The sequence below is a fragment of the Excalfactoria chinensis genome, chromosome 8, assembly GCF_039878825.1.
Source record: "Excalfactoria chinensis isolate bCotChi1 chromosome 8, bCotChi1.hap2, whole genome shotgun sequence".
In the NCBI taxonomy this organism is placed as follows: Eukaryota; Metazoa; Chordata; class Aves; order Galliformes; family Phasianidae; genus Excalfactoria; species Excalfactoria chinensis.
In genome coordinates, this window is record NC_092832.1 from 13063254 (window position 1) to 13086905 (window position 23652).

A 23652-nucleotide genomic window follows, 5' to 3' on the forward strand; every position below is an offset into this window, starting at 1 on the left:
GGCAGTGCTAAAGTATACAAATCTGGCTTTATAAATGCAGTGCTTTACATTGTACAAGTTAATGTTGGAGTAATAGTAAGACACACAGTCATCAAACCCCCCTCATGTATATTCCTACTCTTTTGATCTGTCAGTTTCTGGTTTCCTTGCTTTTTGTTGTAGGTAAATTAAGAGTCAGAACTGGATAAATGTAACATCACTGTAACTATCATCATTTTCCTATTCCCTTAAAACATTATGTACTCATCCTTTTTCCTAGCTTTTAATAAGTAGATGACATTCCTGCTTCAATCACAAGAAAATACAAGTTTCAATTGGTTCAGTTAAACATGAAAGTATTCGTAAGAAGTATACTAATGGATAAAAACATCAGTCCTAGTGGAATCTGATTCTAATAGACACTAGAGATCCAGTGTTTAGAGTTTTCAGTACCTTCATTAGATGCACTGAGATCTGCCCCTAAAAGTACTGTGCTTAATGTTAGAACACCTCCTCAGGAATTCATGTCTACTTGTTTCAAGCAGAAATGAAAAGATGAGCTGGAGTCACAACCACAGCATCCTGTACTGGTTGTTCGTCACATTTTTAAGATCACCACTTTTTAATGAGTTGATTAAAGCAGCAGCTTCTGAACTCACCCAAGCACACGTTTGTATTTCTATATATACACACACACACATCCATGCACATACACATGCTTTAAGAGGACTTCCTCTTCACATCTGCAAAGCATTGTTTTCCCAAGGTCAGCAAAAGTTCTTCCACTTCTCTGCAGTGAGGAGGCTGCACACAGATAACTTGTTATTTCCTAACTGCTGTATATACATACAACTTATAGATGTTTCCATAGGAAGAGAATACAATTCTTCCTGTGTTGCCTTCCTACTCCCCAGATGTACAAAAGTCAGGTTCTTGGTTCATGTTAGAGTCCTAAGAGGAGCTGTTTGTGATGGGAACAATGCTGGTAGCACCAGGGGAAGAGCTGAAGCAAAGAATACATTGGCAGCACAGAGGCTGAATAATAACATCCTTCTTTTTGTGCTTTCCTAGCATCCGTGCACATCACTGGGGACTGTATGTCATTAGAGACAGTGCCTGCAAACTGCTTAATAGAAAGCAAATCCCTCCACAGTTTTCTTTTTTAATACTCTATTATATCCAGACATTTTCCATAAAGAGTAGAGATGCTGGGATACCTATATGGTTTATACACAGAATGTAAGTAGCACAAACATGATGATTTACAACAGGTTTCAAAGACCATCTGAAGGGAAAATATCCCAAATATGGACAACAGCAACTGTTAATTGAAACTAGTCATATTTCATCTATGTAAACAAAGTAATGATCACGTCTGCCACAAGCCTTCAAGAGATTTATCTTCCAGGCTCCCTAATATGGATACATCTGTCCCTTTCTTAAATCCCATGTTCTTGCCATCTGCTCCAAGTTGCTTTTTTCAACCTCAAGCAGTGATTAAACAGCTATTTGGAGAAGAAATAAGTTTTTTGTTTTGTTTTGTTTTAAACTAAAATGTTGAATAACTAAAAAGAAGTTAAAAAACCAAAAACAACTACAACATAAAACCATTTCCCTCTTGATTCTATTACATGAAGTGTTATTAGACAGACATTCAACTTAAAGTTTAATGTAATGTTTATCTCTGGCCATACAATAGGAGACATCACACCCTCAGATTCTATGTAGTTTCATTATAGAGAGTAATAAATCAGGAGCAGATTAAGTTAATGCCATTTAGCTAATAAGTCAAAAGATGATTAAGAGGTAACTTAACATGGACAAATAAAGAAGTGCCTCTCTTTAAAAGGCATGAAACTTCCTAGAGTTCTTTACTTTTACAGTAGAAAGTAGCAAGTTATGCTCGTGCATGCTTACCTCTCCATGTTCTGGATGGTAGAAGGAGGAAGAAGGAGATGTAGCTCTCTCTTTCTGCATGAGAAAAACCAAGAAGTGCAATTGGGTAGATTCTGTCCTGCCTTGTGAACAAAACCACAAGCCTGCCCGGACCTCATGTGGGTCATGTAAATTAAGGAAGCTCTTTATTTTGCATCCATCATTCACCTCAGTCACACAAGGATCAGTCATGATCCATCTTTTATTGCTCATTAGATGCCATGAAATCTTTGTAAGCTAATAGAGATCTGTCAAGTATTTTGTTACTTGTTAAGATAATGGTGCAGGGCAATGATAATACTGCCATAAATACACTACAAAATTGAACTTGTCCTTTCACTTTAAGTTCCTCATTTAAATTTGTGTTTTTTGTTTGGTTTCTTTTAGATTGCTTCTTTTTCCTGTATACAAGAAATCATGGATTTCACCTCATTAATCCCTTGAGCTTCACAGAAGGTAACTTGACTCCATATTTATGTAATGGCCTTTGCTCTCTTGGCTGGTTTGCTGTGCTTCTGATATCCTCAGCTGTTATAATGGTTACTGCTTACAAACTTGGGAAAATAAATAAGTTTGGTGTGATGTTGTGTTTTTTTTTTGGCACTGTGAAACAACGCAATGTCTTTTCAGAAATAATAAAAAGCAAAATCTAAGATATCCCTTCGTTAATCCAAAACTAATAATCCTTGTCTGAAAAGAGCATTATGTCTAGTAGCCTAAGTAGCTGAAGATCCATTAAAGGCCTTGTCATTTATGAGTGAAGAACATCTCATTGAAGGATGTGGATCGCTCACCCGTTCAGCTTTACATTTAATAAGTACCACTGCTTCAGTTACTTTGTACAAATAAGACAGATTGTTTTATAGGCAGTATTTTCAGAATTACTTATATAAACATTCTAGGGAATGCATTTGGGATGAGCAAAAGGGCAAGACATTGTGTTCTGTAGTCTTGTGCTGGTAGGTCTTATATGCTGGGAATCTCTTCAACAACATTTGATGATGCTGTAATATCTCTTTGAGAACATTATTGCACATAAAGTAGCTTTTAAGGAGCTGAAGGTTGGTGTTGTAGAGGATACCAATAGTATGCTCTTATATGAAAATTAGAAAGCTGGGTTGTAATACAGTTTTAGATTCTCATTTGCAGGTGAAAAAACAAAAACAAAAACAAAAAGAGGTAGAGATAACATCTCAGACATTCCCTTGTTTTCCAGGTTCTCCCATTTACTGTGCATCAGGCATTATCAATATAAACGAGTATAGTTACAGAGGCAGGACAGCCAGAGAATGCTGAAGGTTAGTAAACACTATTCAAGATCACTTGCATTAATAGAAAAAGATAAAACAGCATTTAGTAAAAGACCTGAAGATTTCAATATTCTTTGCCAGAGCTGTCTGAGAAACCTGAATTCTAGGTCTGAATTCTCTTTTAAGCCAATCCGTGAAACAATTTCCATACCAATATAAATACTATGGGGAATGTAGAGACATTTCAAAGTTTCACTTTAAACGGACAACAGAAAAAGAAGAATCATGCCACTGTCACTGCCCTACAACATCACTGCTAAGAATCACTTTAAAATATATTCTAAAGTAAATAAAAAGTCAGTCTCTATGGAGGCAAGGCTTGTTTCCTGAGAAAAATCATCTGACGTGCAGCACTTGGACTGGAAGGTCTCATGTTTATAAATATGTCTCAGCTGGAGACAGCTGCTGAACTTTTGAAATTTCGAAGAGATTCTTCCTGTATACTCTGGAAAGGCTTCAAAGCACACTCAGCAAGCAAATTCAATAAATACAAGGGGTGTTTTTTAGCAAGTGTTCACCTCAACTACTGCTCTATGCCACGTAATATTGGAAAAAAAGCACATGCCCGAGAATGAGAGGAGTATTATATCTCAAAAATTGCACATCCATTTTAAATCAACCTTTGAGAGTTGCATGAGGAAATACTTTGACAACAATCATTCTAAAGTGATGCTGAATTTAAGTATTTTGTTCTGTACTACAACTCATCACACTGCCTTTGCCAACACACGACCTGCACACTTTTCAGCATGTTACAAACAACTAGCATTTGACAGTTTTATTGTCTTGTTCTTTCCCTGGAGAAGAGCTGTAAATAAGCTAGCTTGTTTTGTTACCCTTTGTCTTTTATATATAGCTACAGATGCTTTTAATTTTCACCAGTGAAGATAAAGCGTAGTGAGAAATTAGCAAGTTTCACAATTATCCTTAATTCTCACAGGAATTCTTTCTAAGGACTCACCCTGCCCTTCCCTCTCTTTGGCATAGATTAAATTTATTTAAATACATACCTGTATCAACTGTGGTAGAAAGTTCCTTTGTGGCTAATGAGCACCGTAAATTTTGTTTCCAGACTCGATGTTTCCACAGAAAAATACTGAACTTAGATCACTGAGTAACTTCGGCTTAGAATGAACACTTTTAATAGCATAATATTTTAATGATGCAATATTCTGCAGTGAGGCAATGCTGAGAAAGTTTGATGTACTCCTCTCTACTCACTCTGTTCATGTTCCATCCATTTTTTTTAATAGTTGGCATTTCAGAGCTACTATTCATTCCACTGTTGTTTGCCATACGTAATAGCTCCCATTCTCTCTGCCTGATAACTTACAAGCTACAGTCCAAATATCCCTGTCAGAGAGAAGGCTGCCAGAACTGAACGTAAGCTGTACTTGGGATTCACAAATAGTTATTATCCGCATATAATTAATAATTCATGAACCTTGGACAGCTTTTGGAAACCAATTAGCCAATGGCAGTAAAAAGAGCTGGGTAAAGGGAAGAGCTTTGGGGCTGTCCATGCAAGTCAAGACATCATGATGAGCACAAAATGAGGTCACAGAGCACAGGCAAGACACACTTAGTATATTTGTGAACATGATTGTATAATGATAGAGGAATGAAGAGGAAGGAACAGGTTGCCCAAGGGAGCTGTGGATGCTCCATTCCTAGAGGCATCCAAGGCCAGGCTGGATGTGGCTCTGGGCAGCCTAGTCTGATGGCTGGCAACCCTGCACATAGCAGGGGGTTTGAAACTACATGGGCATTGTGGTCCTTTTCAACCCAGGCTATTCTATGGTTCTATGATTCTATGAGATGCCTTCATATAGGTGGAAAATACAACAGTTTCTCATACCTGTACAATCATGACTTCTACATGCCATCCAAGCAATCTGAATTTGGGAAGTCTAAATCAAGTGCATCTCAGATGACTCTTCTGGAGATAAGAGAAACACAAGACAATGCAGAATTTTAGGAGGGAGCTTTCAGAAGACAGACTGAAAATCAAGCATGAGGTGGATCTCAATTATGGGCACAGTCCAATAAAAACTGAATACTGTAGAAGCACCATATAACTAAAAAAAATACATGAGGGGGGAAAAAAGCTAACAGAAAATACAAGAGTATTTTCAGTAGTAGATTCTTAGCTTAAATACTACTTTGAATTTTGGTTTCTGGCTTAATAAAATAATATATAAAAGTGGATTGGAAAGAAGAATCTAAAAGAACTACAAGAACAACACAGAGAAAACTATAAAACAAGAGAAATGCAAACGAGTATATCAAAGTGCTTTGATCTACAGGTGAGGATGACACACAACTATCCTATCTTCATTATCACCATCCAGTGATGTGCCACATTACTGCAGCGTACCACTTCTTTGGCTCAGCGAACTCTGTGCTATAGGACAAATGGTTGAGCAAGAAACAAACAGCTTAGCATATTTTTTTACTGATTAGACACGTAAAGCACAGTATTAGTACACGGATAGTAACAACATACTGACAGGGAGAACAACTGCAAGAATTAGTGTCAGTGATGCTTCACAGCATAAACTAATCACTAACAGGATAAATTTCTCTCCTTTATATATTTTGCAAAGAGTTCCAGTACACTGCCTTCTGCTGTAGCATTAAATATAGGCTTCTGCTGGAGATAGAGAAGATCCTCAAGAATAACAGCCCTTGGTTCTGTTCCTTGTTTTTTATTACCAGTTATTTATAGCATATTATTAAAAAGTCAGACTGTGCTGATTTTGTTTTGAGACAGAGAGAACAAATGTGCATATGTGAGATTTATGCCAGTGTGTATTTGGAAAACAAACCACAAGAAAAAGTTACTCTGTTTCTCCCTTCTATTTCTGAATCCTGTTTGTGTTAAATGTTTTTGGTTTGGATTCACACAGGTGGGAAACATCTTTCGAGACCTTTCCATTTCAATTTAATCTATTCCTTCTGATGGTTTCCTTCTATTCTATTAAGTAACTAGAGACAGGTATTTAAACTAATTGCTGCACAATGAACCGTGAGAAAAGGCAGTAGTTAGATGGATGCTCATGAGGCAGGAGGTTCAAAGGAGACTGAAAGGATATTACCCAGTTTGCAGCTCTTATCTGTTGAAAGCAGCAGAACAGAGTTAGGGCAATTAGACTTACTAGCTGGTTTACTGACCTGTAAGAATAAAGAGAATAAAAATGCCAGTGTGTGATAAAGCAGGCAATACTTGTAAAACACCATCAGGGCATGCATAACAGCTCACAAAACATTCTCAAGAAAAATATAGTTCTCCACCTCTGTTTTGTTAAGTAAAATATAAAGGGAGAGCACTACTGACAGCAATACAGAGTTAAGCTTTTCAGGAAAACACACAGGGCCAGACCTTGCCTCCTACATCTGCACATGTTTTCTGCTCTTCAGGCCCATGGAAACAGGCCAGGAAAATTAATTGGCAGAGGACTGTGTTATCTCTTCTGCATAGTTCCCATGTAGTGTCTCAGAGAAAGACCATGCAGCTAGGGAGCTGACAGGAAAAACAGCCTGATGGGGAAAACTGTCCTTGACTCCCACGGATCCCAGAGGATATTCCAGATATCATTGGGACATCTCTTTCTTGCTGATCTGAGTTGATCTGAAGAACTGTGTCACTGAGATTTCCTTCTATAGCTGAAAAACAGGGGTTGATGTGGGTGTCAGGGTTTTTACATACAGTGTAAGTTCTGGGCAGAAGCATGAATGCTGATGTAATGACAGCTTTCTTAAACTAAGAAGCAACAACAGGTCACTGCTTGCATACTAGGTCATTAGGCCTGCAGCTGCCTCAAAAATATTGTAGAAGAGGATTTATCTTGGAAAAGGGAGCCAAGGACATTGTGAAGTGCTGGCTTGCTCCCACACAACACACTCCTACCTTTTGGTTCAGGAACTTCCAAGCTCTTGGTACTCAAGAAGGAAGGAAGATGTCTTTAGGAGATGCTCGTCTCCCACTTTAAAATATTATGAATGGAAAGCTATGATCCAACCTGCTGAATTACAGAAGAAATAACAGACTGTTTTCTTTTCAGATCCCCATTAAGTAATGTACATCGTCTTGACTAGCGGAGAATCTCACAAAGCAGAAAAAACATTCTGGAGTTTGTATTGATAAATTACTTAAAAGTGCCTCTCCATTTGGGGTCTGCAAAGCATGTAGAAGGGTCAGAGCCCTCCCATTCTCTAGGGGAATTCTGCATCACTTCCATTAAGTGCCACTGGAGTCCTCTCCCTTCCTCCATCATTTCCTGCTCCCTCCACTTTCTTTACCACTTCTGCAGCATGGCTCACTTAGAAACTGTACTGCTGCTAACTCCCTCCCATACGGCTATGCACTAATCCCCCCTCCCACACATCCATGCAAAGAGGGGAGAATCTAGAGATGTATAAGAAATGCCTCACTGAGCAGCTGTCTGCTATCTAGGCTACATCTGGCCAGCAAAAGGTGCAAAAGAATCATGCTAGGCAGCATTACTGCTTTCTTCCCTGTTCCTCACAACATTTTCAGTGCTCCCAAGTACCTGAATCTGCAAAGGAAGACTTCTGGGGGATATTGGGAGAGAGCTAATAATCACCTTTCTTCTCCACTTAGAATCTTAAGGTGTTTTTCACAGTATTTTTAATTATTGCTTTTGCTCCTTTGCCTGTTCTGTTTGATCAAAAGAAGAGTCAAACTGGAATTTACTGAAATGTGAAGGGAGGTGGAAAATCGAATCACACAGTAACTTTCTGGAAAAAAAAAAAACAAACTTCTGTCCCTGTCTATTTACACTGAAGCTTATTTTCACATCCTAAGGAAACATGTCAAGAAACATGCCATTTGTCAGCAGCTTGTGGGAACAGGCTGTCAGCTCACTGCCTAGCAACTCACACTGCATTGGGATATCCTGGCACTACATACACTGTCATGTCTCATTGCTTAATGCTCGCCTTGATGCTGTCTCACTTGCTAACAACACGTTACATCAGGTTCCTCACTTGGGAGATACTGAGCTGTGTTGGCTTGCACAGCAAGTGCAGCTAATGACACCGATAGGAAAAGCAATATAATGACCTATCTAAGCAGCAGATTTACTACGCCACCAAAGTCACAATGTATTGACACAGGATTTTACATTAAGCAGAAACTCAGCATTGGTGCAGCATGAACACCAGGCTCCTTGAAATGTCAGAAAGCAATTTAAAACGTATTGCTCACAACCAGTTGGTGATTTTCTGTGAAATAAAACTATAATCTTTAAACTAGAAAAACAACAACAACAACCAAACATATAAATTTTGCTTTACCCATGCAACAGTAGCTTGGTATGTGTGACTTGGGGATTAAATGAGGTGAACAGCATTTAGACTTTAACTCCTAGGTAGAAAATCAGAGGTTTTAGCCTCCTCAGTGACAGCAAGACACACAGGGGATTTGGGCCCTCAGATGACTGCCATGTGCTACTGATTGTCATCTTGTAGGTGATGGATTCCCCCTCCCAGGGCAGCCTGTCCTCCAAAGCTTCTGTTGTTATTTAGAGGAATAGGAGGGACAAAACTGAGCAGCACAATCCTGTATTACTGAAAAACCTTTTAGAAAGCATAAAAACCCCTTGACTTTGATTCTATGACTTAAACTCACTAAAAAGCAGCCAGATCTCAGAGGTCACAAGAATGCTGATTTTGCAGGTGAAGGTCTTTGAAAAACTCCCTGTGCTGTTTGTAACACAGCTGTGCTAGGGCCTTGGATTCCCACAAGTATTTCAGTGAGAACTTTTTTTTCCACAAACCACTAATGCTTTTTTTTTACATAGGTCAAGGTTTTTGAACCACAGTTTTTAATATAATACTGAAGAGATGACACAAGTTATGACAAAAGCACACCAAGTAAAATAGAGGTCTTCTCTCGCTGCCCCTTTTGTAAGACATGAAAATCAAGAAATATACTCCAAGCTTGTAGATTTTACGTACATATACACCGTGGAATTGTCTCAGCTCGTGTACCTTTTAAATTGCCTGCACACTAACATACAAATGCAGAGAACCTTTCAAAAATGCACGTCTTAATGCAGTCAGTGTAGCTAGGGACATTACTGCATCTGAAAAATGGAAAACAGAATCTCCAGTTCAGTGAGACTGACAGAATAAAGCAAAACAGAGTTAAAACCAATACACGGTTACAGAGGTAAAGCAATCGCAGGAGGTGAGTCTGTTCATAGCAGAGCCTAGCAGTCACTGAAGCCAACCTGCTGATCACCTCCTTCACAAATAGAGCCCTTGTACTGTTTACAGCACAACTGGCTCCACACACACAGTGGACAGCTGAGCAGAGCAGGCAGACTGGCTTAGTTAATGCCCACAAAGCTCCATGCAGAACTGCTCAGCTGTGAGCAGTAATCACTAAATATTTGTCATCGCTAAAAAATTAAAGCTCCTCCCAAAGAGCACATGAAAGCATTCTCAGCGAGTCTCATTTATGCTTCTGTTACTTTGTGTGTCTGGAGCAGTGTCATTAGTCATCAAGGCATCAAATATCCCTGACCCAGTGACAAATCCCATGCATCAGAGGCAGAAGATTCTCTGAAATAAATGTTTCCGTTGCACCTAACATACTACAATGGACATGGAAATCCAGATAATTCTTTAGAAGCCCCAAATCCACAGAATCCTAACTGGAATGCATCACAGTGCTTTTGGAATTACTCAAATCATAGAAACACAGAATGGTTTGGATTGGAAGGGACCTCACAGATCATCTAGTTCCAACTCACCTGCTATAATCAGGGACACCTCCCTCCAGACCAAGTTGCATATAAACATAAATTTTTTTCTTCAATAAGCTCCATTTAGTATAATTATTTTCCTGAACACCTTGTACACAAGTAGATTTTCCTTAGGGAAAAAAACAATCGTTCCAATTTTGGATCAATCAGAAGATAAAGCAAGTCAGTGAAGACAATATAATCCAATCCATTCTGTTTAAGGATGTAACAAAACAAATGTGTACACTTGGCTGGTTAAATCTCTGCTGAGGATTGGATCATGAAACAAATAACTACTAACAGGACTCTTGTGAGCATAACTCAAGAAATCAATACCCTGACTCTTTTAGGAAAGTGACACTACTCTGATAAACAAACAAACAAACAAAAAGGATATCAAAGAATTTGCATTTTAAACAAAGAAGAAACTTGCAATAATGTTATTTTTATCAGCACGCCCCTTCATTTGCCTCAGGAAGGTTTCAGTAAGAACCAAAACACTGTCAGAAGTGCATGCCTTACAGCATTTTATGTGCTTGGCACATCAGCAGCTCTGTAAACTCTATCTTCTACATGACTTTCCTGAAGCCTACTTATCCTGAAGTGTGTTAAAGGCATTTGCACAGATACAGGAAAGTATTATTGTAAATGTGATTCTTATGCTTAACCATGACTAGAAAATATAGCAAATGTAGGAGTGCGTATTTTTTAGCCTCCGGAGCATGTCACATTACACTCAGTCACCTATCTGACTTTTTTAATGCAGTACATCTAGACGAAGACTAATGTTACTCATTGCATCTTTCACTACATTCTATGTACATTCATATAAATAGCACTTGCATGGTATGTGCTGTGGCACTCCTGGCAGACACATGTAGATACACGCTCATCACCACTTGCAGTACACTCTGTAGGCTGTCACCAACATGTAATTTTTTATCAGCATTATTTTCAAGTAGGAATGGAGTGATACAAATAAGGGAGGTCGACATTCTTGAAGGATTATGTAGGAAAATATATAATCATTTGCCAGATAATAAATGCAGAGAGTACTTGGACTTTAAGCAGAACTATGTCACAGATCATTCATCATCATTTTGCTGACCCAGTTAATTTTCCAGTTCCATAAAAGCTAGTTGTTTTTGAGCTTGTTTGTTGAACAGGCCAATCCAAATTGATGTGTCTCAGATTTGACCCAGCATTTTCATGGGTAGCTCATCATGCCATCTCTTCAGTCTCCCCCCCCTCCTTGCTCAGACAAGCAGGGCACTGTGGAGGATTTTCTGCCTGGAAACACCTGGTCACGGCAGCACCTTGCTGCTAAGCAGGATGAGAGCACAGCATTAGTCAGGCACTGGCATTGCTGCCCAGGGAGGCAGTGGAGTCCCTGTCCCTGGAGGTGTTCAAGAGCCATGGAAATGTGGCACTGAGGGACATGGTTAGTGCGCATGGTGGGGGTAGGTTGATGGTTGGACTTGGGGATCTTACAGGCCTTTCCCAACTGTAATGATTCTGTGATTCAAAGTCCAGTGGCAGCCTTTGTGCTTGTCCTAGATACCCTAGGCTCATCTCCAGAACATGCCACGTTCCCCTGAGGGCAAACAGACTTGCCAGCAATGACTTGATTCCTTCTGCAGCAGGCAGCAGATTGGACCCAAGGAGCACGTCACAGTTGTTTTAGCTGCAACAACCCCAGGAGATCTGCAGGACATGACAACACTCCAGCCTTTTCACTGCTTGCTCTTTACTACTCTGGCAGATAAATTAGAGTAACTCCCAGTTGTCTACACATCCATAGGCTCTCTTGACACCTGGAAAATCCTTTTACACCCACACAGCTTTAGGACTTGGTGATGTCCTGCAGCACTGGGTCTCTAGGCTGGGCTTTTTCTGCTGAGCTCGGGTTTCCACATCACATCTTTCCACGTGGCTTGTCTGGAAATGGAAAACGTGCACGCATGTTGACAAAGAATCAAGGCTGGAATATCTGCTATGCTCTGGAAAGCAATGTGACTACTTACAAGCGGCACAGGAATGACAGAAACAGCCTGTGCTGCAGTGGTGTGCCAGTGGGTAAGATCAGGCAAAGCTTTATTCCAGAGCACAGGCTATTGTGTAAACACCAAGCTTTGGAGGCGAGTCTGGGCTTAAATGCATGTCCAGACCTGTGCTTAGCAGAGTGCAAGTCCAGCTACGTGATTTCAGCAGGGTCAGAATGAGGCCAATAAAACTGCAGAAAAACAAAGAACAACAACAAAAAAACCCCAACCCAACAACAACAGCAACAAAACTAACCCTGTAAAAACAGCTGACAACTGCTGGCTTCTTATTCTAGTGTTACCTAAAAGAAAAGAGCAAAACGTGTTTTTGTCTCCCTCTTTTGTTTTGTGAAGCTATAAAATTTTCCAAGAACTCCCTAAAAATATCAGGAAAGAGGAATGCAAGACCCTGAAGGTATGCAACAGAAACAATCCGTACTCCTGGCTGTTATACTGAGCAAGATCACATTTGAAGTCTTCGTACCCTTGCCTACCCTAATTCTTATCATGGCTAATAGCTCAAATTTAGAAGGAATTTCCCACATCTTTTTCTTCCTTATATTGGTTAACATGCTTCATCTAGCCCAGCTTTCAGAGATAGCTGACTTGTAGAGATTTCCCAGGATCCATTCAGTTGTTATTCAGATAATTGGGACTACACCATGTTTCACTCAGTAAGAAGAGAACAGAGTGGATTTTATACTATGTGGGTCACTCCCATGAGTTTCCCAGTTTGGATTAACCCAGATTTCAATGATTGCTTGCTTATTACAGAGAGAAGTAAGTGCAATTTATGGATAACAGTAACAAAAATGGTGCTCTGATTTCCCCTCTATTTTAAAATCTGAAGAATAGCTTGAAAAAAAAAAATCAGGTTCAGATCTGTAAAGATGGAAAAAAAAACCCCAAATCACCCCTGAGAACAATCCTGAAGTGGTCTTCCCTGGAGCTCAGACCACAGCAGGTGGTGGGTCTGACAGCTTCTAACAGTGGGTGAGCTCTAACTAGTAGAAGTACAAGGTTTTCTTAGATGCATAAAGCTTTTCAGAAAAATAAACTATAAACGCTTTACACAAAAATTAGATAAACTAAACAATGAAGAAGGGAATACAGAATCATAACACAGCAAGATTAGGCCTTCAGATGATCTTAAAGCTGTATAGTAATACAAGGGTTTTAACCTACTGTATCCTATTAGTCCCTTTTTAACTCTGCTGTGCAAGCGCAATTGCAAATAGCCTCAGAAGATGTGCAGAGATTCAAGGAATAAACTGGATTTTTGATTTGTAAAGAGGGATTTTTGTTCGGCCAGCTCTCTACTTGCTACGCACTCTATTCCAGACTCCTTGCTTACAGGAGGTAAATGTAATTTCATATAAAAGGTGCATAATCTAAAAGACATCTGTGTACAGAGAAATTATGTGTTCAAACAACGGGAAGTGCTGGACTTCTTACATGTTAAAACACTTGAACAGGGTGCACTTGTTCATCCAATGTGTAACAGTGGCAGAAGTGACCTCCTTCATATAAGAGGTCTCACTGCTGGCTGCATGCCCTCTGTGTGAAAAACAGGAGTCTGACAACCAGAGAAACAGCCCAGGAGAGGTGAGAGAGGAATTTGTTGAGATGAGTTATCTAGAGGAGATGATGCTTTAAGATGGATAACACCTCAGTACAATTTTCTTATTTACTGTGCATTTCTTAATATCTCTATTTTAAAAGCATAATTTATGCTCCTTGTACACTAATATCTTATGCATATTCACCCTTTCACCTTTCTTATCACAAATTCAAGTCGCTAGGGATGTTTAAAGTACCACAAATCCTGAAAGACACCAAGTACAGACAAGAACTAGGAGAACTTCAGTGTTTCTAGTTAAAAACACATACGTGAAGGCAAGGATAACTAAAAAGAGAGAAAAGTTCTATTTGCTGTAGATGTAAAAACAAAATCCTAACACAAGGAAAGGGATCAGTACAAGGGGCTCAGTGTAACGCCTGCCAAAAACAAGCAATTTGCAGTAATGTATTGCACTCACTACAAATTGGAAAGGAATTTAAGACCAAAATAAATGCATGAACATACAGCTGGGAAATGCTCTATTTATGGTAGATAACATTTTTGTCGAGCATTTGAAAATGTTTACCAAGTGGAAGAGCAAAAAAATTACTTTTTAACCATGTAAATAAATGAACAGGAATGAACTGAAATATAACTATTGAAATAGAACACAGAGCACTTGTATCAAGGAGATAAATAAAGGATAAATAAAGGGTAAAATATTACAGGGGATCCCTACTTTAAGAAAAAGATCTAACGCTCTTTCAAGTGTGAGCGTGCAGCAATCACACTCCTAAGGGCAGATGCACCTTCACTGGATTTGTAATACCAGAACAAAAAAGTCCCATATGTGCTCAGGTTAAACAGCACTCCCCAGATAGAAATGGTCAAACTGGTCTACAAACCCGCCTACAAAAGAGGATGCAGAAGATAATCCCAAGGAATTTGATTAAGTGCTTAAGAGCCTACAGTGCATTCAGGAGGTAATACATTACATTAATACAGGTATCAGAGTGTTTATGTGTTATGTAAACACTGTCAGCACAGAATATTAACCTAAACGAGTTGATTGAATGCTAAAATGAGATGTTATTGAGATGATATTGATATTCACTGGATAAATTGACTGTCTGATTCATATAATAAAACATTCACCGTTCCACTATAACAAAGTCGCCCAATTCTGACTGTTAGATTCTGAGGGCAATTGAGAAGACTTGTATTGGTTGTAGAGTCATTCTGGAACACCCTTGTTGACTGAAACCTATAAAATCTGTACCCATATCTTCTATCAAAATTATATACAGAAGAACTGAAAAAAAAATGTTATGGTTTAGAAAAGAAAGCCCAAAGAGCTCCATCAATGCAAGCACACAAGTGTTGGGAACCATCTTGCAGGATCCCATGCTGCCCAGCACCTACCTAAAAATGAGGTTTCTATAATGTGGAACACTTTGTACTGTCCAGTAAAAACATCAAAAGGCTGCAAATGCATGTATCAGCTACATAGCACAGAAGCTTCTGATGACTTACGCTTCCCCATAGTAAAATCCAAAAGCTGCAGGAAAACATGTTTTTAGAAATATGACTCAATACTATCCTATCTTTCCAGAACATGAAGCAATATGACAAACTCAAGCATGAAATATAAAATGGCCAAAACATATCAGAGCATGGGAAAATAACACCTGATGAAGTTGTGGATTGCATTGTTACAGGTAAGAGGGTGGTGGTAAACAAACAAACAAACACAAAATGACCTTCTATGATTGTCCTTCTACCCCAAGAAAGATGTCTCCTTCACTCTAAGGGAAAGACCGAATAATAGGAGTTGGTCTACCTGCTTAACATGGTTGCTCTGCACGCTCCACTTGCATTTGAGATCTAACTAGCTACAGCCATTGTGCCATTCCCTTTTTATTTAAAGAATGAAATCTTACTACACCAGTAACCACTCCCAACACCAGAATTGTTTGGCTAATTATTCACCCAGTGTACATACAAACTTCACGTTGCTGGGATGCTTTGGGATGAAAAATGTGACTTGTCAACCCTTCATCTCCATAAAACTGATCCAGATGATCAGAGTATGACTCTACTGTGTCCTGTGGGGAGCTCCCAGACTGCTTTTGCAGAGAGACGTGCTGCTCTTGTAGAGATGAATGCAGAGTGAGGAAAGTGTGCAGCTTCTATTTTGGTAATAAGTGGTTTGGTAATGTGAGGTTTGATGGCGTATTTTTCACACCAGGGCAGCCCCACTGGGAACAAAGCTTGAAAGAAACAGTAGTGCAAGTCCTCAGAAAGAAAAACTCAGGAAAATAAATATCACATTAGGCAATTAATTTGCTTCTATATATGTATTCTACTGCTATATGCTGAATAGAAATTGAGCAGCTTAAGAACATAGGTATTCAGTTTTAAAAGCAGTCTTTCTTCAGTTGGAGTTATAATGGCATTTTTATAAATAGAAGTTCTGTTTTTTTTTAATGTTCCCATTGAGAAGTGCTGAACATATACACCCCACACTGCAACTCATCAACTTGGCCTCCAGTTTTAAACTGTATTCTTAAATATGAACAATAATAATGCTCCACTGAAAGCAGTTTTAAAGACCTATGGCCCACACTGTCTGCCTAAAGGAAGATGGGGAAATTAAAACCTGGAAGAGAGAAATATTTCAGTAATAAAAGCTTCAGCAGAGCAGACAATAAATGGAGTGCAGCGTTTCAACACTTTTAAAGCTGTATCGTGTCTCAGTCTATTCAGCTGTATATCAGCACAAACTTTATGTACAACAAACATGTCCTTTGTGTGTCACAAAGTATGAACGTGCATGTGAGAGTCTCACATAGTTCTGTACCAAAAGCATAGAAAAAATAAACTCTGAAAAACAATGCTATAGAATGCTTGTTCTGGAAAATTACTATCAGAGACAAAACAAATCCACGCCAGAACACAGCCCTGTGGCATTACAGTATCCCTCAGGCAAATGGGGAGAGATAACCCATCATGCAGCTAGACTACCAACACTGGTACACAGAGCAACAGACACTTCAGCAGAGTGTGGAAAGCATCAGTGATCTGTCAGGCCTTGAGCAGTCATGTGTAATAAAGCTCATCTGTTATGGGTACCTTCCTGTGTTGCATAGCTAGGCACAGACAGTATTTTCTTATTGCTAAAAATACATCCTTCCCTTCTCCAAAATGACAGAAGTATAACTTAGCCTGACCTATTTTTTGTCCTTATTCATTCTGTGGAAATCTTGTAAAATTGACACCTAATTTCCAGGCGCTGTTGCTTAGCTTCCTAAATTATTAATAGGAATGTAATAATTATCCCTTTTTATCATTACACGGGACAGCCAATAGATGCAAAGAATGCAATCACATCACCACCCTCATATCTGAGCATGTTTACAATATCAGAAGATCGCTTTGCCATTGTCAATTAATATGCTGTATTACAAAGACACATTTTATGTCATGAACTAACGATGTATTATACTGGTCTAACATAACTGTGTCAGCAGAGATCCAGGGTAGAGCACAAAATTTGGTACATATTTGGAAAATATAGGACAAAATCTTGGATGTCTGTCATGGTAGCCACCACAGGTCTTTTCTCAAGTGACACATGATGGAACATGAGGAAAAGGCCTCACATTGTGCCAGGGGAGGTTCAGATTGGGTATTGGAAGAATTTCTTCATGGAGAGGAAAGCCAAGCATTGGAACAGGCTGCCCAGGTCAGTGGGGAGGCTCAGTCCCTGGAGGCATTCAGGAGATGCATGGATATGACACTAGGGCATGTGGCTTAGTGGTGGGACACAGGACATTAGGTTGATGGCTAGACTCAGTGATCTGTCCTTTTGCAACCCAGGTGGTTGTATGATTTGGTTAGTACATTCAAGAGCAGTGTCAGGTGGAGCCAGAGGGCTTTAATGTGTGGGGTGTGCTCTGTGTACTGATACTGATGTGGGTTTAGAAAGAAGAAATGAGATGTGTGGAGAAGAAGTGAGACTGATTCTGGGGAGTGTGAGGGAACTACTGAGGAATGAAAAAACTTAACGCATCTTCTAAATGTTCAGAATTATTTCTTAAGTGAAAACAAGGGATACTTCCATAGCATCTTCACAGCTATACTTGTAGCAGCAAAGCTGCGTCGGCAGGGTTTTGTATTAGTAACACAACCAACACAAACAGCTTTTCTGCTAACTTAACTGTCCTGTCTCCCAAGTCCAATGCCAGACATCCTCATCTAGCCCTTCTGGCTGAGTGAGCTGAAGAAGTTCTGACTCACAGTTGTCCATCAGCATCTGCCAGCTGTGAATTACACAGCTGGGTACACAAAGAAAATCCTGTGAGCATTCGTATTTGCTTTGAATAAAGCTGCTAAACACTTTCATCAGCACTTTATATCACTCCACTGGACCTTACCTCAAATGTGCTAGGACACAGTATCTTCTGCCTGCAAACAAAGAGGGCTGCACACCCATAGCAAAAGCAGTAATAAGCCACAAGTGAACACTAAAGTCACAACTACTGGCAACATGAATGTCTTGGCATGGCCTGATCAATATCATTCAAGGTAACAAAAGCACCTGCTGGTCAATAGTGGTGCATCTACTCTTCCAACTTATTCTGACACAGCATTCAGCAGACCTTTGTAGTACCAAAGCTTGAGGTCACAGCCTGTGCTGGATTTAGCTTGATCTGCTGGAGATGCTTTTGCTCCAGAGCTGTGAGTTATAGAAATAAATGTTCAGCAACCATAACTAAATTCAACAGAGATTGTTAAATGGAGCTCTGCACTACCAGAATACATGTTTCATGAAGCTCAGCTAACTGATTTTATAAGGCGCTCATCCACGGGGTAAGAAACAACCCACCTGCTGCCTCTGCTCTGCATCAGCCACCCTCTGGGAGAGAAGCAATGAAGACAAGTCAGGGCAGAAGCCTCCTAAATTACCATTGCACACGTGGCCGACCTTCAAGAGACCGGGCTCTAGACTGAGCCAGCTGTGGGAAAATCAGGCATTTAGCAAAACACTAAGAAGATAAATCAGGATGAGAGTCTGGTTGCAGGTGGAAAACAGGGAACTGGAGCCCAGCTTAGAAGGATGGGACAAAGAGAACTAACGAGTACCAAGCAATCTGGACTACTGCTTTCGCCCTCCTGCTGCCCTGCCCATCTGCTTGGAATTTGTTTTCAAAATAAGCTCTATTTTCCTGATTCCCATCCTGATCCAAACTCACATATTGTGGACCTGGTGCTGTCACTCAAAATCATTAACAAATGAAACTCTGAATTGAGAAACAAAGAAAACTTCTTATTTAACACGCGCTGATAAATTTCCTTTAACTCATTCAGGTCTGAGTCTTCTGGCTGGTTTATCACAGACATTTAAAGACAACAACGATTTTATATGACTAACTGTTACAAATTCATCACAAGTCCTGCCCGTGTCTGACATTTAAGTACAAACAACCACATACTGTTGGAGAACGCCCGCCTCCCCCCCCTCAACTCCCATGAAATTCATTTACTGACCTCCCCGTCCAGAAGAATGAGGTCAGCGGTTTAATGAGCTCTCCACATCGATCTGTAAACAGCCCGATTCACATTTTTTTCTCTACGAAAGAGGAGGAAGTTATGAAAGGAGCAGCTTGAACAAAAAGGGCTTCAGCTCCACCCAGTGGTAACAAGAAGCTTTTCACGCCATCCCCCTTCCACCCAGCGCCTGGCAGGTGCCCTTGAGCGTGTGTCACTGGTACAGCGTGAGCTGCTGTTATAGGACTGAACAGAGATGTTCCTTAGCAGACTGTGCCTCCAAAAGATGGGGGTTAATCGCTACTCTGCGTCAGCCATCACTATTCCTTTTTGGTATTTGCAGAGACCAAACATTTCACTAGCTGCCTTCAAAATAATTACCCAGAGAAGCTGTGGATGCCCCATCCCTGCAGGCATTCAAGGCCGGGTGGCTCTGGGCAGCCTGGTCTGGTGGTTGGCAACCCAGCACATAGCAGGGGGTTGAAACTGGGTGATCTTTGTGGTCCTTTTCAACCCAGGCCAGTCTATGATGACCCCATCTGGATCTCATCTCAGCAGCAATGTGGGGAACGGCAGTGGTGTGAAACTTTTCTATCTCCCACACCTGCGTCTTAGCCAGTTTTATTGTTGTTGCTGCTGTTGTTTCCCTAATGAAGCACCAATTTCTGACATAACTCTTGGAACTACTTTTAGAATTGGGGATTCCTTTAAGGAAGGGGTGAGTTTTCAAGGTCAGAATGACCGTCTAAATTAACCTTGCACTTTGAATGACAGGGAAATTTAAAGCCAGTTCCTGCTCTTTTAGTTGACCAATAATTAAGTAGTTCACAACATCTGACCAAATTAACATTCAAATACAGATCAGCAATTCTCAGGTGCCACAGCATGAACTTACAACAGGTGAAGGCCTTGCAGATACCCCCCCAGAAAACTCAGCCTCACCTTCAGCTGGATGCCTTTTGCTTTTTGAGTGGCACTGAAACATCAATTTGTGACTCCAGGGAGCAGGTTCTGGATTAGAAGGACTACTCACAGACATAACATTTTGGGAACTCTTATTCTCATCCCTCCTCCTGCCCTTCCTACATGCCCCAGGCTCTCTCTATTAACCTTTTGAATGATGTGTCTCATATTTACCTTTTTATTACTTCCATGTAAGTATTGTTACAGTGGTCATAATCACAATTCAAAGTGTAGAATTTGTCCATGGGTTTTGAGATCCTGAATAGAGACAGAGCTTCTTTTTCAGCTGGATAGTTCAAAACGTGTGTAAAATCTGAAATACATTTTAAACAAATGTGTGCTGCATGTAAGCAAAGCTGTCGTTCTTTCCTGCCTGACATTTCCCAACCTATTCACCTCATCCATCCTCCTTTCTCTTTATCTCTCCCCCACGTACAGCTGCCTATATTTATTTTCATTTTAATAGCATTTACCACCACAAAAGTGATTTGATATTTTTAGCCATCGAACTACATCATTTTCAGTAATTAAGGTACGAAAATGATACACAAATAACATTAAACAACCCCACAAAAACAGCCATCCTTTCTTCTCCCACGCACAATCTAATTTATAAAACCAGTATTTCACACAGCTTTATGGCAGCTATTTCATTTTTCAGCTCATCAGTGACAGATAAAACAGATAAAGCTAGTTTTATACATGTAGAATGACAATCAGCACATTGAGTAAGGCATTATCGTGGTTTTACTTACATGAGAAAGAGAAGCAGCCAATTCATGCAGGCTGTACTGCCCAAATAATACCAGTCTGTCAAGGGGCAGAACATGAAGGAAAGGGGGTGCTGTGCAAGACAGGCAAAATGAGGCTTCCTGAAGGAACCTGGCAGAGAATGTTGTGCTCTGGCTGTAGTCACAGAGCCCCCATCCCCACATTGCTTCTGCCACCAGCAACACCGCAGGGAAGAGGCAGAATTGCCTTGCTTTGAATTCAGCAGGCATCTCACCAAAACACCTCAAAAATGTGACGCCTTGCTAGCACATGTCTGTGATGCCAAGGGAATAGTCTGAGAACCCTGTGCTTTGAAATAACACTCAGTCCTGAAAGAAATCAATCTTGCTGCCTATGCAGCCTGAGTTTTCAGCTCTTACATTTGGAATCTGAGGCCCTGCTGAGCAGCTCCGTACTGCCAAGAGCGTTTTCCACCCTTGTGCAGGCAGGACACACTGCTAGACAAGCATCTTTCATTTCTCACAGCTAACATTCACATATGCAACAAAGTTAAGACAGTCAGCTTAAATGTACTAGAAGTACCTTTCCTGGGTGACTCAGTCCCCAGTGATTCCCTGCACCAGGCCAAGCAGCAACCAGAATATGGCCCAGGGGAGCTGAATGTGTTCCATGTCACCCATCCTTCCCTCTTCTACAAAACTTAGAGATGCAGGATCTTTTGAAACAGCCCTAACCCCAACCTTTCTCTGCACATATAATGCATTGCCCATCAATTCTGAAAGAAAACTTGAGAGCATTTTCTGCATGTTAATCAAATGTCCAGAGCGTACTGTGAGCAAAGCCAGCAGCAGCTCTGACAAAGCGTGACCCCTTCCTCCCTCAATCTGTGCCCATCTCCATTCTTTTTGAGAAGTGCTATTGGTGGCTTAGGACTGTCTTATCAATTTAGCGCATTTTTATAATGCAGGAATTTTATTTCTTAAATGGAAAATGTATATTTCCTTATATAGGGAAAGCAAAACCTATTAAAGATATGGAAGGAAAATTTCTAAGAAAAGGGACTGTAATTACAGACAGATTTTTTTATTTTTTCCCCAGATTTCCATTTCCTATGCCATAAAGCAAAGATGATAAAATATTTTGTCTTCTGCTCTTGTCTGTAGCCCAAGCCCCTTGTTTCTGGCCTTTGATTAAATCATAGAACGGTTTGGGTTGGAAGGAACATTTAAGACCAAGTAGTTCCAACCCCCCTGCTATAGGCAGGGACACCTCCCACCACAACAGGTTGCTCACAGCCCCATCCAGCCTCACCTTGAATGCTTCCAGGGAAGGAGCATCCAGAGCCTCACTGGGCAACCTGTTCCAGTGTCTCACTGCCCTCACAGTAAAGACTTTCTTCCTAATATCTAGTCTAAATCTATCCTCTTCCAGCTCAAAACCATTTCCCCTTGTTCTATCACTACCTGACCTTATAAAAAGTCCCTCCCCAGCTTTCCTGAAGGCCCTTTCAGGTACTAAAGGTCTCCTTGGAGCCTTCTGTTCTCCAGGCTGAAGAGCCCCAGCTCTCTCAGCTTATCCCCATAGAGAAGGTGCTCCAGCCCTCTGAGCATCTTCGTGGCTGTCCTCTGGACCTGCTCCAACAGCTCCATGTCCTTCTTGTGTTGGGGGGATCTTGGCCAAATCCAGCCAGATGACACAGCTCCAAATACTCCTTCAATACTCAGAATTTTTTCTCAGGGAGAAAAAGAAATTCACAGGCTGCCACCTTCCAACGATGACCAAAACCACAGTTCATATTTCACTTAAGTTCTGGATAAAACAGGCATCAAGTTGTCAACCATGTTACTATTAGGCTGCAACAAACAAGCAAGAAAGAAAAGCAGTCTGTTACCAAAGTCAGCAGTAAAGCTCAGGTGCAGAAATGCTTTTGAGATACTTTCATGAAACATTAACCTTCAAACATAATTACTACAGTGCACTGAAATTACACTTGAAGGCTGCACAGTTGGGGAGCATTGCGGTAAAACTGGCCTGCAGGGCAAGAACGTGGCAGGTAAATAAAAGTAGTGTCTGTGCAGAGATAATGGGATACAGGTCAAAGCATTAAATGTGTAGCTTTAGGGGATGGAGGTGCTGTTACTGACAGGAGATTTTCCCACTTTTCACATACCAGCAGAGGTGATGGTGACTTGTTTGACAATGCATGAACAGTAATCTTTGAAGGCAGCCAATACCGAATCATAAGCTGGGCATAAAACTGACACAGTCCCCATTAAGATCTTGTAAATTTGATACCATTTTATTATCTGAAAAAGTTATTAAACTAGATTTACACTGGGAAGTTGAACATTTACATTTTGCCTTGGGTAGAAGGAACAAATGTCTCAGTCTTTTCAAGATTTATGCCCTATTTTGCAGATTCATGAATTAAGAACAAATAAAAGGTAATTATTTAAAACGTTCTGTGGTTATATGCTTTCTGTATCCTGCCTGAATTATCTGTAAAATACAGAGGCTGAGACTGTGCACTCTAAAAATATAGCAAGGGAAGAAGGTGGGATAGTGGCAGTTGTTCCCTGATCACTGCATTACTCAGTGTGATACCCATCACAATCAGAGCAGTACTTCTGGAAATAAGCCTCGGACCAGACCACAGCTTCTATCACAGAAGGACATCAGGTTGTAGCTGTGATGCTGGGAATACGGCTGCAGCACGGAGCCAATGAAGGAGTCAGGAAATACTGACTTGCTGTGCAGCATTGGGCAGGTCATGTCGCCTCCTTGACTCAGTTTCTTCCACTGTAAAA

General features: G+C 40.4%; 1 protein-coding gene across 2 annotated transcripts in view; it reads right to left on the reverse strand.

Moving 5' to 3' along the window:
* RALGPS2 (Ral GEF with PH domain and SH3 binding motif 2) overlaps window positions 1-19232 on the reverse strand; it is a 126470-nt gene extending 107238 nt beyond the window's left edge. For both annotated transcript variants that reach the window (XM_072343896.1, XM_072343892.1), the window contains exon 1: window positions 19151-19232. The gene's annotated coding sequence lies outside the window, so the exon portion shown is untranslated. The remainder of the gene's footprint in view (window positions 1-19150) is intronic.
* Window positions 19233-23652: the final 4420 nt, after the last annotated feature.